Source organism: Poecile atricapillus, chromosome W (genome assembly GCF_030490865.1).
Source record: "Poecile atricapillus isolate bPoeAtr1 chromosome W, bPoeAtr1.hap1, whole genome shotgun sequence".
Taxonomy (NCBI): Eukaryota; Metazoa; Chordata; class Aves; order Passeriformes; family Paridae; genus Poecile; species Poecile atricapillus.
Window position 1 is genome coordinate 94857877 of NC_081288.1, and position 9269 is coordinate 94867145.

Below are 9269 nucleotides of genomic sequence, written 5' to 3' on the forward strand. Positions count from 1 at the left end.
ACTGATTCATCTCCTGCCGGTGGTTGCCTGTCTGCTGAATGCATCGACATGCCTAGGGGGGAGAGGGATGTCCTGCGGCTTTCCCCAGTGAACAGTAGATGGGGGCTGGAAATCTGGGTCTCTGATTTCTGATGACGTATGAGGCTCCGCCCAGCTGGGGCTGGCGCCGTCTCCTTCCGGATATGAATCATTTCTACATCCGCATACAGCGGAGTAACTTTCGGTTTGGGCTCTGCTGATGCGGATTCAGCCGCCCCGGAGCACCCCTGAGATTTTAAAAGTTTTGATACGGTGCTACACTGCCTTCCTGTGAGCCCCTTCACTGGCCGAACGTGCCCAACCCCAAAGAAAGCACCCAGACAGCTGATTGATGTGGCAGGAGGTGACTGCGGCAGGTCCGTCTCGGGCTGAGCCATGGCTTCTAAGGCAGCGGCTGCGACCCTGGACTCCACCTTCATATCTCTAAAGGTATTCAACACAATTTTCCAGATCGAACTGAGCGCTACCGCGTCTTTGCTCTTTCCCGTAATCGCCTTTTCCTGCATCAGATCCCCTATATCTTTCCATTCTTCAACTGCAAAAAGCGGTGGGGACACCGCCAAGCACCCGTTTTCTTTAGCCCATACAACGAGCCTTTCCAGGTCCTTTTCCCTGACTGCTTCGCTTCATTTAACGATAATGCTTAGAAGCAGTTTCCATGCTGCCGCAAACTCCACTTCCATTTTTTGTGTGGCCACGGACAGGGACGGAAGAGCGATCCCTCCGCCTGATGCGCCCTCGATCCGCGCCCCAGCTTTTCCGCCCTCGGCTTTCCTCATCTAGGCTCCTTTTGAGCCTGCCTACCCGGTTCTGATCTGCTCCCGCGTCTATCCGCATGCAGATCCACTCCGTCGCCTCTGCCCGCAGAGGGTCCTTGTTTGGAGCGCCAGATATTCACGAGTCTTCACAGAAATATAGTGAACGCCATTTATTTCTATCTTTAGCACACCTTTTATAGGGTTTTACAGGGTCCGTGGGCTAAGCAAGTTACCATTGGCTAATACACACAGGTTTACATTTTTTCTCTCATACACAAGGATATTGTTTTGCTTCATCCTCTCTCCTGCAGGAAAGTTTCAAGGACATTAGCCTTTAATATCACGACTTATACCAAAGTCTGGTTTGTACAGACAGGCCTTTACTAAAATATCATGCCCACCTTCTGTTAAAATGTTCTCTACACATTTCCACTCCCCTTCATCTACCAGGTGCCTTTCTATGGCCTGACAGTGGGAGGCATGAGTCCTCTGATTTTGTTGGGCCTCCCTTAAAGATGGAAGGGCTGAACACCAATCTATTTCCCTTTCATTTTCCCTGATACTCCTTAGTCTTTCAACTTCTTCCCTAAGCTCAGCCACTAGTGAAAGGAGATCATTCACCTGTTCACATCGCAGGCAGGTTTCCTCCACAATGCCCATGAAACGACTGATAAGCTCAAACACTCCGGGCAGGAATGGGTCTGTGTTATAATGCATTTAGAAAAATGGTATGACCTGAGACTGTACCCCCAAAATGTAGAATGTAAGCTTCTCCCCTCTTATCTCTTTCTCCCCAGTTCCCCTTATTGGCTGTGTGAATGTAAGCTACCCTCTTCCCCCTGCCTTCAAAAAGACGCGCTTATCAATATTCTTCCTCTTTTCCTCCTGCTCTCCTTCTCCACGGGATCCTAAGAACAAGAATAAAGCTGAACTTCCATCTCAGCAAGGGAAAGAGCCTCATTTTTAGTTCCTCTGTTCCATGCTATACTATCTCTCCTGTTTCCCTGGCTGCAGCTGGGCGGACAGTGGTAACAGAGAAGCAGGGGACATAGAAATAATAGCAGTTGGCACCCAATTGTGGGGTTCTGAGAGACCCCCAAAAGCGGCTGGAAACAGACGTGTGCATTTCAGAAGCCTGGACATGTCAACTACCTTGAAAAGCTAAAACACAGGTATAGCTTACAAGGGAGAAATCGGTAGCTTTCTCAAGCCCAGGGAGAGTTGATTTCACAAAGAAGAACAGTTTTACTGCTCAACAATGTAAAAGTGGTGAGTCAGACCGGCCGACGGCAGTGGGGAGTGTGAAACGGGCAGAGCGGGTCCCAGGCATGGCCCGTGCAGCAGCATGCAGGAGCCGAGCCAGCGGATCAGCTGGGCCCGTGCCTGGGTCAGCGGCTGTAACAAATGCAGGCTGTGCTGGCAGCAGGAGTGTCCCCGCTGGTAGCAGCGGGCAGCTGGAGTTGCGAGAGCCGTGCGGAGCCTGGCTGCAGCAGTGGGGGGTGGCCCGGGGCTGTGCGAGCCACGGGCTCAGCACAGAGGCGGCCGCAGCATGTTACACATGACAGCCGCGCGGCACGGACACACTGCAGCGGCGGGGCCGGCAGCCGCTGCGTGGGGAACAGGCAGCAGCATTCTGCCCCTCCACAGCTTCAGCCACATGGTTTTTAGCATCTCAACAAAGTAGCCGCGGCTAAGCTTTGCAATTTGTATCTTACCCCAGTGTATGTGTGTGTAGGGGTGAGCTAAAGAAAGCCTGCCACTGCTGAGTTAGTTAATTTTGCAGTAAAACAAGATAAAAACGAGTTGTGCTAATACATTGTTAAAAGGAGAAGTGGGATCCAAGCTGTCTACACCCCAACCAAATTTAAAATCCAAATTGCAAGAATTTTTAAGTACCATAAATGTTAAAGTTTCAAGAAAAAAGTTAAAACATTTTATCTCATGGCTTTCCCATAACATTTGACAGCTCGATTTGTCAGAAGTAAATTCTATCTCTGCATGGGATAAAATTGGCAATTTCTTAACACTTAAAGTAGAAAACAGAGACAAAACTGCTTCAAATATATCCCAGTTTTTCTTATAATTCTAAAAAAATTAATTAACAGAGAAAAAGAAATAAAAAAACAGCCACTGCAACTCCCACTAGTTTCCCCTACTTTTTCCCCTAAACCGTCTGCCCCTGAGCTGAAAAAGACACATAGAACAGATCCAGAAACTCAGGAAATGCACTGTAACAATGCCATTGCTGGTTCCATGTGACTCATTCAGCCCCCCATCTCTGATGTTGTCCCGCAAGCTATCAGAGAGCTTTCCCTGCACCCCCATATTCCAACTATTAAACCCCCCTATCTCCACGTGTCTGGGATCCAAGATGGCACTGACCATGTGCCAGATAGCCATGTAGAGAATCCACCCTCATATCTCCCTCCCCCTTCCCATGACCCTTTCCACCCACCTATCTTCGCCCAGTTCCCCTACTCCTCCCATAACCCCTTCTTGCCCCCACACATTTCTGCTCACTCTAACACACCCCTGCCCTTCATGACATCACCCTGCAGTCCCACATCCAAATGTTGCAACCCTGTTCCCCATTCCCCTGCCCCCTGTCCCCACGGGGAGGGGGGGAGATGGGTCCCTGCCCAGCCCCTGTGGGGGTGTGGGTGGGTCCCTCCATGGACCCGGGGGTGAGGCAAGACCCCCTGGGCCTGCTGGGGGTGGGGCTGGGTCCCTTCACCGACCTGGTGGGGAAGCAGAGCTCCCAGAGCCCAGTGGGAGAGGGGCTGGGTGGGGAAACCCCAGAGATACAGGCTCCGGGGAAAACAAAGACATACCTACAGCTACACCTGTGGTATTTACTGGTAAAAAAATAACTAATAGACAATATCAGCCTTTCTCTTACCATGATATCAGAGAGATATGCAAAATACAATGTGAATTTGGCAAAAATAGTGAAATACTAAAAAGAATGATTAAAGCTACCTTAAAATCTCAGGAGTTAATTCCTGCTGACCTCAAAGACTTCTTCAGGTGCCTCCTAACCACCACTGAATTTGATTTTTGGGAAAGCTCATGGAAAAGGTCATTAAAAGACCTCCTAGAGGAACTCAAACAAAGCATGCAGGATTCAAAAGATGCAGAAAATAATGAAATTACCTTTGAGAATCTATGTGGGGAAGAGAGGTAGAGCAAGCCTGAAGACCAGGCGCAAGTTCTAATAAAACCTATTTTAGATAAGATCTGTGATGAAGCAGAAAAAGCTTACAATAAATTACCAACACTTGAAACCCAAGTCAGTTATGTTAATATTAAACAGTTTCCATCAGAAAGTTTTTTGCAGTTTGTTGACCTGCTTAGAACACATATACAACAGGTACAAGAACCAGTTGTACAAGCAGAACCGATTAAAGAAATGGCTCAAAGAAATGCCGAGGCCTGCCGCAGAGTGATTTTAAATCTGCCCATCCATCCTCCACCCACCATAGCAGACATGATTCAGGACTGTGCCAAGAAAGCAGATCTGTACAGTGCACATGACAAGAAACAAGGACCAATAAATCCAAGGACTGTGGCAGCTGCAACACCAGGAATGAACAAGCCACAGATTTCACCAGAACAGCTACAGCACATCACCAGCTTCCAGTGCAAGCAGCCAGGACATTTCGCAAAAAATTGTCCTCAAAACCACCAACAAGGGAAACACCAGAAAGAAGCTGTAGCCAAACAACAGAAAAACTAGAAAAAAAGTGCTTTTCCATCAAGCGCCAAGACCCAAAATGATGGACCTGAAACAGAAAAAAGATTCTCTTTTAATAAAAAGGGGGAAAGGGGGATCGGGGTTGAGGACTGCAGAAACATAATTGTGGGGAACACATGCCTAATAAGATCTGGCAACCGCAAAAGCAATCCAGATTTGTAACTGCTGAAGCTTTTCATTTCAGATCTGACTGTTGGACAGTCATTGGAGTGGATCTACAGGACAATTCACAAGACCTTGCAGGACTGGATAGTAGGTATTTTGTTATTGGAAACACAGCACACACCCCTAGAAATAGAAATAGCCCCCATGACAATTAAGGGAGGACTAACACATCTCACTCTTCTAGCAAGATGTCCACAACCACCATTCTATTTGATCAAGGGGAAAATAATAGCCCAAGTGGTCCCTGTACCAACAGAAGTCCCAGTAAATGATAAAGCACCAGGAGTTTACTGGGCAGAAGTGGTTGGCGAGGACAAGCCCATTATGGGGTGCAGCCTGACACATGGATCAGAACATCTCCATGTAGAAGGGTTGATTGACACTGGGGCAGATGTGACTATCATACCTGAAAGGGTGTGGCCTTCACATTGGGAATTGCAAGCCGTGGTAGGCAAAATACAGGGTGTTGGAGGGGTGAAATTGGCAAAAATCTCTAAGAGCATTGTTCAGATTGAGGGGCCAGATGGAAGATTGGCTTGTGTCCATCCGTTTGTCGCTGACTGCAAGTGCCCCCTGTGGGAGAGAGACACCATGTCCCAGTAGGGAATCAAACTAACCATCCCTAAAACCCCCAAGAATTTTTAGAGGGGGCCACTGTAGAGCGCCCTACCCAAAAGTTAATGTGGCTAAATGACAAATCACTGTGGGTGAAACAGTGACCTCTCAGTAAACAGAAACTCAGGGCACTCGAAAAATTAGTGGAAGAAAAATTAGCCAAGGGACACATAGTAGGAACAACCAGCCCTTGGAATTCCCCAGTATTTGTAATAAAAAAGCCAGGGAAGGATAAGTGGCGCCTCCTGCAGGATTTGAGAGAAATAAACAAAAAGATTGAAGACGTGGGATCTCTCCAACCAGGGATGCCCTCTCCTACAATGCTCCCAAAAAATTGGCAACTAGCAGTCCTGGACATTAAGGACTGTTTTTTCCAAATTCCACTACACCCAGCAGATGCACCACGGTTTGCTTTCTTAATCCCCACAGTTAACCGGGAAGCCCCAATGAAATGATACCACTGGACAGTATTACCTCAGGGGATGAAAGCCAGTCCCTTCATCTGCCAGTGGTATGTGGGGTCATTGCTATCCCCTGTTTGTGCTGAAAAAAGAGATGCCATCATCCTGCACTACATGGATGACGTGTTAGTGTGCTATCCCGATAACAACATGCTGCATGACACCCCTGACTGAGTGGTTAAAGTTTTAACCTCTTCTGGGTTCCAAATGCAGGAAGACAAAGTTCAAAAGATGCCGCCTTGGAAATACCTGGGCCTGGAGATCACTGCACAGACTGTTATGCCGCAGAAATTAGAAATCATTAGTAATCCTAAAAACCTAGGAGATCTTCATTCCCTGTGCAGGTCCTTGAACTGGGTCCGACCCTGGCTAGGTCTTACTAATGAAGACCTGAGACCCCTGCTCAATTTATTGAAAGGAGACAGAGAGTTGCTGTTGCCCAGGGAACTGACTCCAGAAGCAAAAACCTCAATTGAAAAAGCACAAAGGGCCTTGACAGAAAGATAGGCACATCGCTTCAAGCCTGAGCTGCCTTTCAAATTTATTGTCCTGGGAAACCAACCACATCTACATGGGTTGATATTCCAGTGGGCCAAGGGGCAGAGAGATGCACTCTTAATCATAGAGTGGGTCTTCCGGTCCCATCAAAGACCCAAAACTATCACCAAACCACAAAGAGCTGATGGCTCAGCTGATCTAAAAGGCCAGGGTAAGGCTGTAGGAACTGGCAGGTTATGACTTTATGTGCATTCACCTCCCAGTCAGACTCTAGAGAAGGCAAACACTCTCCTGAGAAACTGACCAAAGAGATGTTTGATCACCTGCTGCAGAGTAATGCTAACCTTCAGTTAGCTCTGGACAGCTATAGTGGGCAAATATCAGTCCACGTGCCATCACACATATTGTTTCATGAGGAATTCCACCTCATTCCTCATGAGAAAAGCAGCCGAAAGGCTCTCACAGTGTTCACTGATGCATCTGGAACCTCTCACAAGTCAGTGATGACTTGGAGAAATCCACAGACTCAGCTTTGGGAAGCTGATGTTGAGTTTGTAGAGGGCTCACCCCAGATAGCTGAACTGGCTGCGGCTGTGAGAGCCTTTGAGAAGTTTTCAGAATTGATAAATTTGGTTACTGGCTCAGCCTATGGAGCAGGGGTGGTGTCCAGAGCAGAGCAGGCAGTTCTCAAGGACATTGAGAATGAACACCTCTTTAGACTGCTCTCAAAACTGGTTTATTTGGCTTCAACTTGAGAGCATCCTTTCTATGTGATGCACATAAGATCTCATACCGAATTACCAGGTGAAATCGCTGAGGGGAACCGGAAGGCGGATTCCCTTGCTGCCCCAGCCAAAAAGGTATATCTCCCAGATGTATTTCAACAGGCTAAGCTGAGTCACCAGCAATACCATCAAAATGTGCCAGGACTGATGCGTTAGTTCCAGCTGACACAAGGTCAGGCTAAAGCCATTGTGGCCACCTGTCCCAGTTGCCAGCTCCAGGCGGTGCCATCACTGTGATAAACAGAGACCCTTTTGTTCGACTAAACATGCAGATATGATACTCTGTAATGCTATGTTCTGTAAAATCAAGATTGTTACTGACGCATAGTTACTGACGTTTGTATAATTATCATGTCCTTGCTAAGATTCCTTGAATTCCAGAAAGTTACTGAGCTAAGCCTTTACAGAGAACAGTAAAGAAAGGTTAAAGGAAGATAAGGTAAAAAACGAACCCCTAGACCAATGAAGACGCATGCGCAGAAATACCCGAGAAAGGACACGTCATCGGAGAGCCCGGAGAGCCGGACTGATTAAAAAGAGGCACACGGAAAACGGAAGCACGGCCGCGGCGAAGCGGGATCGCTTCCCGGCTGTCCAGCGCTGTATTTTGCTTATTGCTTGCTTGCTATAATTAATAAAACTTTTCTTTGATTAAACTTTAACACTCTCTCGAGTGTATTTATAACAATCACTAGGCGTCGGGGTTAATCCTCGAGGCCTTAAGAGCTGTGAGGTGTGGCAGACAGACATCACACACATTCCCAGTTTTGGTTGCCTTAAGTATGTACATGTGAGTATTGATATATACTCAGGAGCAGTGTAGGCCTCTGCTCATGTGGGAGAAAAATCTGTACATGCCAAACAACACTTAGTACAGTCCTTTTCAGTGCTGGGGATCTCTAGCGAAATTAAAGCTGATAATGGCCCAGCGTATAAATCTAAGGAGTTCCTGGAATTTGTCCAGCAGTGGGGAGGGGACCATAAAACTGGCATCCCCCACTCCTCCACAGGTCAAGCTGTGATTGACCATACCCACCAGACGCTCAAACACATCCTAGCCAGGCAAGGTAATGGGACAGTGTGGATGTCTCCACAGCAAAAGCTTTGCAAAGCTATGTTTACCATCAATTTCCTGCACTGTTCATTTGAAAACATTAGTCCCCCAGTGACTCGGCATTTTAACAGTGGTGATCAGTTTAAATTATCGCAGCATCCACTGGTTTTAATCAGGGACCTTGAAACTTGGCAAACCAAGGGCCCCTATGAACTTGTCGCCTGGGGGCATGGTTACGCATGTGTATCCACCCCTACAGGCCCCCGATGGATACCTCAGAAATGGGTAAAGCCTTTTGTTCCCAAAAACCCAGCCCCAGCAGAAGAAGAGAGACAAGTGGCAGTCTCTTCCAAACGAAGATGCCGCTTGGAAAAACAAGAAGAAACCTTCCTAACCTCTGGCTATTCTCTGACCTGCTTACCTTGACTGTGAATATGCTTTAAAAAATGTTTGTTTCTTTTCTTTTAGAAGAAACCTACCTCACAGTCAAACACATCATGAGCCTTACCTCAGCTGTCATCCTGCTTGCGCTGAGCTGCCTAGCAGCTGCCTGGATCGTCCCTCAACCACGACAGAACAACTGGGTGACCCTGGCACACACACTTTAACAAGACAATATCTGCCTGTCCACTGCAGCAGCAAAAGACCCTATGTCCACCTGTCTGGTAGGAATCCCACTGCAGGCTTGTCTCTATTGGACACTCATGGTTAGGTTCTTTCTCCCCTTGAACTGAAATTGATGAGAAGGAGGCAGTTTTTTCTCTTGTTCGGAATTGGTTGTTTATTCTTTTCTTATCTGCATTACATGTATACAAGGTACAAGGAGCTATGTGCACGAAGATAGAAAGGCGCAAAATGGCTAACAAGGATTTTCTTCAAGGTCTTTTACATGTCCATTTACCCAATTAACAGATGCCAAGTAAATTATTTTTCTTAGTGACCCAATGACTCAACACCTGTGTGCTGCGCTGCGGCATCTCTTATCCAATCACCTACTACTGCCGAAAAACCTCTAGAAGAAGATGAAGAAAAAGAAGAAGCACAAGAGACAATGCCCTAAATCCTCCATCTTGTCTTCTGTTCTCTAAAGTAACTTAAACTCCAAACTTTAACTTTTTCACCCAGTGACTTAAGAAAACT

At 47.1% G+C, this 9269-nt stretch overlaps 1 long non-coding RNA gene across 1 annotated transcript; it reads left to right on the plus strand.

Annotated features, from left to right (window-relative positions):
* Window positions 1-213: 213 nt before the first annotated feature.
* On the plus strand, window positions 214-8906 carry LOC131591659 (uncharacterized). Its single transcript, XR_009280432.1, has 3 exons — window positions 214-468; window positions 4736-4803; window positions 8598-8906. It is a non-coding gene; the product is annotated as an uncharacterized LOC131591659 (long non-coding RNA).
* The last annotated feature ends 363 nt before the right edge of the window (window positions 8907-9269 follow it).